Genomic DNA, 9021 nt, shown 5'->3' with positions numbered 1-9021 from the left:
TTAAATTGAAAGTTATAGTGCCTTTTATAGAGTCAAAATGATATGAGAGAAAAAACCTCCCCCTCTCCGCACGCCCATTATTTCCCATAACAAACATCCGAATAAAATTTTGTGAAGTCAATTTTTTCAGCAATGCTGAAAGGTTCAGTAATTATGTGTTTGGGGATGTCAACTCCCCCCCCCAAGGCTTCAGGGCAAGGGCTGCAAGTTATGCAATTTGTTCATTGTTTACGTATAGTATGTGTTATTGAGAAAAGGTAGGCATGTTAGACTTCTACTTTCCCAAAATACGAAGGGCATTAAGATTAGTCTTTCAAACAATGTTGAGGTGATTGTTGAACTAAATCATAACATGCTATGTGTATATAGATTTTCGAAAGGTTGTAACTCAGGAATGACTGAGCATATTAATTTGTTTGCAAAAAATTCCGCTCATCTCTCTTTCTGACTTGGGTAAAAAAAAAAACAGCTAACTTATCTCAGACTGAAGAAGACTCCCTATGAAACCCATGTAGTACCTATGTCTCTTAAATTTCTTTTTCTCCCCTCTTTGACTTTTAAATCAACATTCTAAACGTTGGAGTTGATATTGCAACCTAAAAATAATAGAAATATTACAAAGTAATGTAATAATATATTTTTATTTAAATAATGGCATGTGTAATATCATCACAAAAGGGATTGCTTTGAATCCACGCGTAAAATACTTCATTGTGTTTTCTCCTGAGATGGCACTTACTCCATTTTTAGATTATAAACAACTTCTAGCAACCATACCATACCATTCATCAGTGATATTATCGGGTTCATTGACTGTGTCTACTGGTAATCAAATTATGCTACTGGTAACGTTTGTCAGTGCTTCGTTTTCATCAATTCGTTCTCATATTCATTAATGATATTGTCAGTCAATGCCCTTTTTATTTTACTTTCGGTTTCAGCGTCTATTCTGAGATTATTTTTACATAGGTTACAGTTTCGGTACCTGGATAAGATATGCATTATATCATTGGCTCTGTAGTGGGCTTGACTTCTTCTTGTCTTCTTTTGAATGCTAATGGTAAAAATATGGGGATAGTATCTATCAACGGATAATATTTTACAGACAGGATGAGCAAGAAATATCTCATCTTCCCTTTTAAAATAGGATGTGGGTGTTTGTCTTTCCAATGTACAAATGATGCTGCTCAAAAACATACAATAAACTAGCTATTGTCAATGACCAGCCATAGATTATCATGGGGCAGCCGCACACAAAATCCTCTAATCAGCGAAAGTTGGAGAATGTCCTAGGAGTGATAATATGTATCACAGGTATGCCAAGGGCCAGCAATATATTGTCACGGTGGCATGAATATGCATAGTCTTGGCTCAAAGAAGCGTTGCATTTGCCTTAAAACGCCTCAGAAATAACGGAATGCAACATTGTGTCCCTTTTTACTTCGTTTTAGTGTTTCATTTGTTGAAGAAAAAACGTATTGTCAAGTTGACATTTTTCTGATTATTAATATTGTAAGTAATAAGGCTTCTGCTTCATAATGCGTAATACTAACAGGTCATTTGAAATGTGATTTTGCTAATACCAAGATTTAAATTAATAAAACCTAACAGGCAGGTGCGCTTAATAAAGTAATAGAAACGTGACGTTTTCATTAAGAACTCTCATTAATATCTCTTTATATGGTTTAAATTTACCTCTAGTAACAACCTCCCCTCCCCACTGGAATTGCTTGCTAGGGATGGTCCAGCCATCTATTGTCACGGTGGCGTGAATATACATAGTCCTGGATCAAAGAAATCTGGTATTTTTATTAAAACCTCTCAGAAATAATCGAACACAAATACTGATTCTTTTTTCTTCGTTTGTTCGTTTTATTTACAAGTGAGAAAACGTATTGTGAAGTTAACACTTTTTCTTATTATTGCTGTTGTAAGTACCAAGGCTTCTGCTGCATAATGCGTAGTACTTACGGCTAATTCGAAACGTGATTTTGCTAATACCAAAATTTAACTTAATAAAATTTAAAAGGCAAGTCTTTCTAATGAAGAAATAGAAACAAAGGCATTTTCATTAAGGTTTCTCAGAAACATTTCTTAATAAGGCTTAAATTTACCTCTAATAACAACCCTCCCTCTGGAATTGGTTGCTAGGAGGACCAGCCATAGATTGTCAAAGTAACGTGAATATGTATAGTTTTTGCTCAAACAAAACGCGGTATTTTCATTAAAACCTCTAAGAAATAAACAAATTCAAAAAATGTTTCTTTTTCTTCGTTTGCGTGTTTCGTTTACTACCAAGAAAACATATTGTGAAGTTGACATGTTTTCCTATGATTACTATTGTAAGTAATGAGGCTCTTCGGTATAATACATTATACTCACGGCTCATTCGAAATGTAAATTTCCTAATACCAAGATTTTCATTAATATACTAATTCCTTTTTATGTATTCTCATTAAGACCTCTCAGAAATATCTCTTAATATGGCTTAAATTTACCTTTAATAACAACTCTTCCCCCTCCCTCTCGAATTGGGTGCTAGGGTGGACCAATATAGGTTGTAACGGTGGTGTGTGAATATGCATAGTCTTGGATCAAAGAAGCGTGGTATTTTCATGAATACCTCTCAGAAATAACCTAATGCAAAAAATTGTCTCTTTTCCCTTTGTTTGCGTGTTTTATTTACCAGCGATAAAACATATTGTGAAGTATGCACTTTTTCTTATTATTACTATTTTAAGTAGTGAGGCTTCTGCTGCATCATGGGTAATACTTACAGCTCATTACAGCTCACAGCTCATTCAAAATATAATTTTGCTAATACCAAGATTAAAATTAATACAATGTAACAGGCAGGTGCGCCTCGTAAAGAAATAGAAAAGGGGCAGTTTCATTAAGACCTCTCCGTTATATCTCTTAATATGGCTTAAATTTACCAATGATAACAAACACCCCCCCCCCGAGGAACTGGTTGGAAGGGTTGGCCAGTCAAATATTGTCACAGTGGCTTGAATATGCCTACTCTTGGCTCAAAGAAAAGTGGCATTTTCATTAAAAACTCTCAGATATATCCAAATGTAAAAATATGTCTTTTTTTCTTCCTTTGCGTGTTTCGTTTAATAGCGAGAAAACCTACTGTGAAGTTAATTTTTTTATTATTATTACTATTGTAAGTAATGAGGCCTCTGCTGCATAAGGCGTAATGCTTACGGCTCATCCAAAATTTGATTTTGAAATTCTTCTTCAAAGAGAGATATTAAGAAATTTGGACTTAATTAGTGGTAAAACAGTTTTGGAAGTCGGTGTAATTATGAATTTGGTTAGGTTGTGCAACTCGTTCTCTTGTTTTTTTTTCAGTTAGAGGGGTTTTTTCGAACAAGTAAATGGTTTACCCATGGGGGCCCCTTTAAGTCCTTTATTAGCAATTTTTTTGTAGAAAATATTGAAACAATAGCATTAGATTCATATTTTCAAAACACAAATTTTGGGGGAGATATATGGATGACATAATTTCAGTAGGGAATTATGGGGAGGAGGAATTAAATGGTTTTTTAGAACATCTTCATTTTTGGGGAGGTGATTTGAAATTTAAAATAGAATTAGAAGAGGATAAGAAACTTCTTTTTCTGGATGTTCTTCTTTTAAGAAATGAAAGTAGTCTGGTTTTTAAATTTAGAGAAGACCTACCAACAATAATAGATTTTTGTCGTTCTTCTTCGGTCATGTTTGCCAAGTAAAAATTGATTTAATCATATCCTTAACTGACCGCATTTTTGGAATTTTTCTCCAAAATTCATTGAGGAGGAATTATTGTTGTTAAAAGAAAATTTAATAAGTAACCATTATCCAGGTTGGTTAATTGACCAGACTTTTTCGAAAAGAAGGAAAAAATTTCTAGAATTTTCTAACGATATTCTGGAAAAAAAGAAAAGAAAGATGTTTTTTGTTCTTTACCATATGTTCTAGAGCTGAGTGAAAAACTTAAAAGAATTTACAAAATAATGGTTTAAGGTAGCTTTAAGAGGTAGTAATACTTTAGCTAGTTTTTTAAATTCTGGAAAGGATCGAACTTCCGTAGAGCAACAAAGTGGGGTTTATAAAATCCCATGTACTTCTGGAAGTTCTTAATGTGGGACGCACTAGCCAGAATTTAAAAATAAGATTACCACAACATCATAATTTTATTTCATCATCATTAAAGAAAAATTCCAAACCTGATGATTTCACGTCGGCTCTATCGGAACATATTTATAATTATCCAAATCATTTTATTTTGTTTGAAAATGTTTCTTTGACTTCTATGGACCAAGGTTTAAAGCAAATTTTCAGGGAAACAATCGAAATTTAAAAAAAATTATTCAAGAATAATTCCATAAACAGAGATACAGGTGAATTTGGATTGAATTCAAAATATGATAATTTACCAAGGTCAAATAAAGTAAATATCACTTCACCTAAGAGCTATGACCTCTGTCCACTCGATATGTCAGATAAATCTAATGAACTGGAACCGAAAAGGTCAAGGACATTTGCTTCCGTGTTGCATTGAAAAGAATAAGAGCAATAAACTATATGTAATTAGTTTATTAGGTATAAATTTTGTTTGTTTTTATTGATGTCTTTTAGTTTTACTGCTGATGATGAACCCTGTATATGTGTTCGAAATATCCAGTAAAAAATTTTATATCTGTTCACTGTCGATTAAAAGGTTTCATCCCTATTTTGAACTGTTATACTTTCGTGATTTTGCTAATATCAAGATCTAAAGAAACGAGGCCTTTTCATTAAGACCTCTCAGAAATATCTCTTACTATGGCTTAAACTTACCTCTAACAACAACACCCCCCTCCCTCCCTGGAATTGCTCCCTAGGGGATGGGTCAGCCATATATTGTCACGGTGGCGTGAATATGCACAGTCTTGGCTCAAAGATGCATGGTATTTTCATTAAAACCACTCTGAAGTACCCGAATGCAAAAAAGTATACCTTTCTTCTTAGTTTGCGTGTTTAATTTACTACCGAGAAAATGTATTGTGAAATTGACATGTTTTTCTTATTGTTACTTTGTAAGTAATGAGGCTTCTACTGCATAATGCGTAATACTTACAGCTTATTTGAAATGCGATTTTGTTAATACTAAGAATTAAATTAATATAGTTTATTAGGTGGGTACGTCTAATAAAGCAATAGAAACGAGGAACTATCATTAAGACCTCTCAGAAATACCCCTTAATATGGCTTAAACTGACCCCTAATAACAACCCGTCCCCTCCCTTCTGGAATTGGTTACAAGAGTGGGCCTGTCATATACTGTTACGGTAGCATGAACGTGCATAGTCTTGGTTCAAAGAAACGTAGCATTTTCATTATAACCTCTTAGTAATAACCAAATGCAAGAATGTGTGTCTTTTTTCTTCGTTCGCTTGTTTCCCGTACTAGCGAGAAAACGTATTGTGAAGTTGACCCTTTTCTTATTATTACTATGGTAAGTAATGAGGCTTCCGCTCCATAAAGCTTAATATTTGCGGCTCATACAAAATGTGATTTAGCTAATACCAAAATTTAAAGAAATGAGGCATTTTCATTAAGACCTCTCAGGTATATATGTCTTAATATGGCCCAAATTTACTTCTAGTAAAACCCCCCTCCCTCCCTGGAATCACTTCCTAGGGGGACCAGCCACATACTGTCATGGTGGCGTGAATATGCATAGTCTCGGCTCAAAGAAACGTAGAATTTTCATTAAAATCTCTCAGAAATAACTGAATGCCAAAATGTGTCTATTTTTTCTTTGCTTGTGTGTTTCATTTACTATTGAGAAAATGAATTGTGCAGTTGACATTTTTCTTATTATGGCTATTGCAAGTAATGAAGCTTCTACTCCATAAGGCGTAATACTCACGGCTCATTCAAAATGTGATTTTTCTAATACAAGATTTAAATTAATACCATGTAACTGGCAGGTTTGTTTAATAGAATCAATGGAATTGGAGTGCTTGCGCGCTCTCGTATGGAAGGGGTTGGAAAAATCTGATCCATTTAATCATTCTAGAAAGCAGGCAAAGAATTCTCCGTACATGGAATAGGTTTTCATGTAGAAGATATTTACTGAATCAAAATAACATCAATTCCTTCTTGGTCCAGCTGACTAGCGCTCCATTCCATTCAGGAGAAATCTCTTTTGATTCCTAAAGGGCACCAAAATATGTGAAAATAAAGGCTCCCTGACAAAAAACGTCGTAAAAGAAAACGAGATCTCGAAGAACAAGCATTGAAGAAAAAAGCCTTGTAATGAAAATAAAATCCTGAATTAAAAACCTCTTAAAGTATTAAATAACACCCACATGTACATCGTCGTTATGTAACGCCAGACACGTGTGTCCTCCTTAGTTACAAATGAGGATTCCCCACGGGCCCCAGAGAAACAAGTAATGCGAGATTGCGTTATTCCCAATAAATCTACTAAGTCATGCAAGATTGTATCACCCTAATTTACAAGTTAGGATCCCTTACTTGACTAGCGGACCTTGAGAAATTAGCATGCCATGCACAATAGTGTCATTCCCAACAAATATATTAAGTCACGCAAGATTTCATCAGCTTCAACATAAGTAAACATTCCATATTACGTAGGCTCCCCCGCTTGACTAAAAAAAATTGAGATCGAAGATGTTATGCAAGATTCCGCCATTCCCAATAAATTTACCAAGTTATGCAAAATTGCAATACCTTCAACATAAGTGTCTATTCCATATTATGTAGGCCTCCCCCGTTTGACTAGCAGACATTGAGATTTAAAATGTTAGGTAAGATTGCGTCATTCCCAATAAATCTACCAAGCCACGCAAGTTTACATCACCCTCAATATAAGCAAACGTTCCCTGTTACGTAGGCTTCCCCACCTGACTAGCGGACTAAGTCCTAATATTTAACAATCAAAGAAATCTTGATTTGGCAGGGGTCCTCTGACGGCTTTTTCCTGGCCTTCGGAGGTTTTTAAGCAATCAAAGAAAAACAGTCTCTATAATGGAACAGGCACCTATATCCTGAAGTAAACAAACTCTATTGCGTAACAAGCACCTGCGTCTTCAAGAAAATTAATTACACATGCGTCTTGAGGGGATCGCCGTTAAACTTCCTAGTGATCTCTTATTATTAAGGAAGAAAAGAGTAGCGGCTATGTCACCGTTTAAAAGCAGGGCATCAGCACTGGCTTGCTATACTGATTCCAAATATAGCCAATTCACTACGTTTAATTTTATTTACTAAGTAAAATTTGGATAGGTGATAGACTCAAAAAATGGTCAGAGGCAAGGCTCTATCTAGGGGGGGGGGGGGTTGGCACAAAAATTTTTTGTCCGCAACACAAACTGCAATACCGAGCAATCACGTGGAGGGAGCGCAGCAACTTCCAATATCCTTCCGATATCCAAAAATCAGTTTAATATTTTGGGTACCATGTAGGGATCGTATCAGATATTAAACTGATAAGAACTGATACTAAACTTTGATCTTAGCCAAAAGGCTGAGAAGCGATGCATATGTAATAATTTAAAGTCCTCTTAAACTAAACACTACTTTAACGAAAGTTATGCTTTTTTATTCAGGAAATTTATATTTATTTTGGACTAAATTCCTGTTTAATGGCACTCCTAATCACCACTCCCCCTACAATTTCTAGATTTAGCTCTATATTATGGAATGCCGAATTTTCTCGTTATAAACTGCCAGTCATTGTGTAACAAAATGGAAGAATTTGAAGTTATCGTCCGTCAAAATAGCATCCCAGTTATCGCAGTTACAGAAACTTGGAATCTTGATAGGTTGTCAGGTCATATGGCAGGCTACGAAATTTTCCTGAGCACACGTGCTGATCGAGGTGAGCATAGACTAGGTGGAGGTGTTGCCTTGTACATACGGAAAGACATCCCTTGCAAATTATTACCGGAAGTATTTGATCTAGCTCATGAAGTAATCTGGGCTAATTGCAAACCTAAGTCTCTTCCCCGGCGCTTTTCTTGTACTATAGTCGCTTCAGTATATTACCCAGAAAGTGCAAGAAACCGTGGTGACTTGGTCTTCTACCTCCAAACGACTGTTGATCACCTGAGAAGTATATACAGTAGCCCTGCTTTTATTATAGGAGGAGACTTTAACCAAACCAAGAAGAGTTGGTTATCATCTTGTTTGTCTTTAAAACAAGTAGTACACATACCCACCCACTCTTTGGGGGGCATATTGGACCTTATACTCACAAATTGTGATGATTTTTACTCCCCTCCCTTTTCTCTTGGTCCTGTTGGTATGTCAGACCACAACCCAATTCTTTGGAAAGCAAGAGAGTCTTTACCAAAGCCCAAACTATCCCGTGTCACTGTTCGTCCTTGTACGGAGTCGGCCATCTGTGAATACGGTCGATGGATTGGCACATATGACTTCCCCGAAGTGTACAATACCGGGCTCTTGGAAACTAAGGTATCCGATTTCAATGCCACGTTATACAGTCAATACCTAAAGATCTTTACAACAAAATCATTTGTTGTTAGTGAATACGACAAACCATGGATATCTCCAGCTATTAAATCACTAATAAAAGAGAGGTCTCGCCTCTACTCCCGTGGTGCTATAATCAACGGCAAGAAATTGCGAAATCAAATAGTCTCTTTGGTAAAGAAAGCCAAAGCTCGGTATGGTCGTGAAACCATGCCCTCCCAATTACTTACATCAGACCCCAAAAAGTGGCACAACGCTGTGAAAAAGGTGGCCGGCCAAGCTTTTGACAGCAGTGTAAAGATCAGCAATGATGGCGGGTCCTTAATCAGCGCAGAAGAAGTGAGTGAATGAAAGTGAGTGAGTGAGTCCTGAAGGCTTTACTGATTCTAGGTGGGAGCAAAGGTGGAAGCTAAGCTTGCAAATTGCCACGGCGGTGGTGGCGTTGCAAGCAAGGATGCTCCCCCCTTCCGTCCCTAGGCAGTAGAGCAAACCCGCCAGCACACCTCATAGCGGTGAGAGGGTGTAAAC

The 9021-nt window shown here is 36.2% G+C and overlaps 1 non-coding gene across 1 annotated transcript; it reads right to left on the bottom strand.

Moving 5' to 3' along the window:
• Positions 1 to 7347: 7347 nt before the first annotated feature.
• On the bottom strand, positions 7348 to 7537 carry LOC136035133 (U2 spliceosomal RNA). The gene has a single exon (XR_010619351.1). It is a non-coding gene; the product is annotated as a U2 spliceosomal RNA (small nuclear RNA).
• Between the last annotated feature and the right edge of the window lie 1484 nt (positions 7538 to 9021).

The sequence above is a fragment of the Artemia franciscana genome, chromosome 13 (genome assembly GCF_032884065.1).
Source record: "Artemia franciscana chromosome 13, ASM3288406v1, whole genome shotgun sequence".
In the NCBI taxonomy this organism is placed as follows: Eukaryota; Metazoa; Arthropoda; class Branchiopoda; order Anostraca; family Artemiidae; genus Artemia; species Artemia franciscana.
This window is presented reverse-complemented; position numbering and strand designations above follow the sequence as displayed.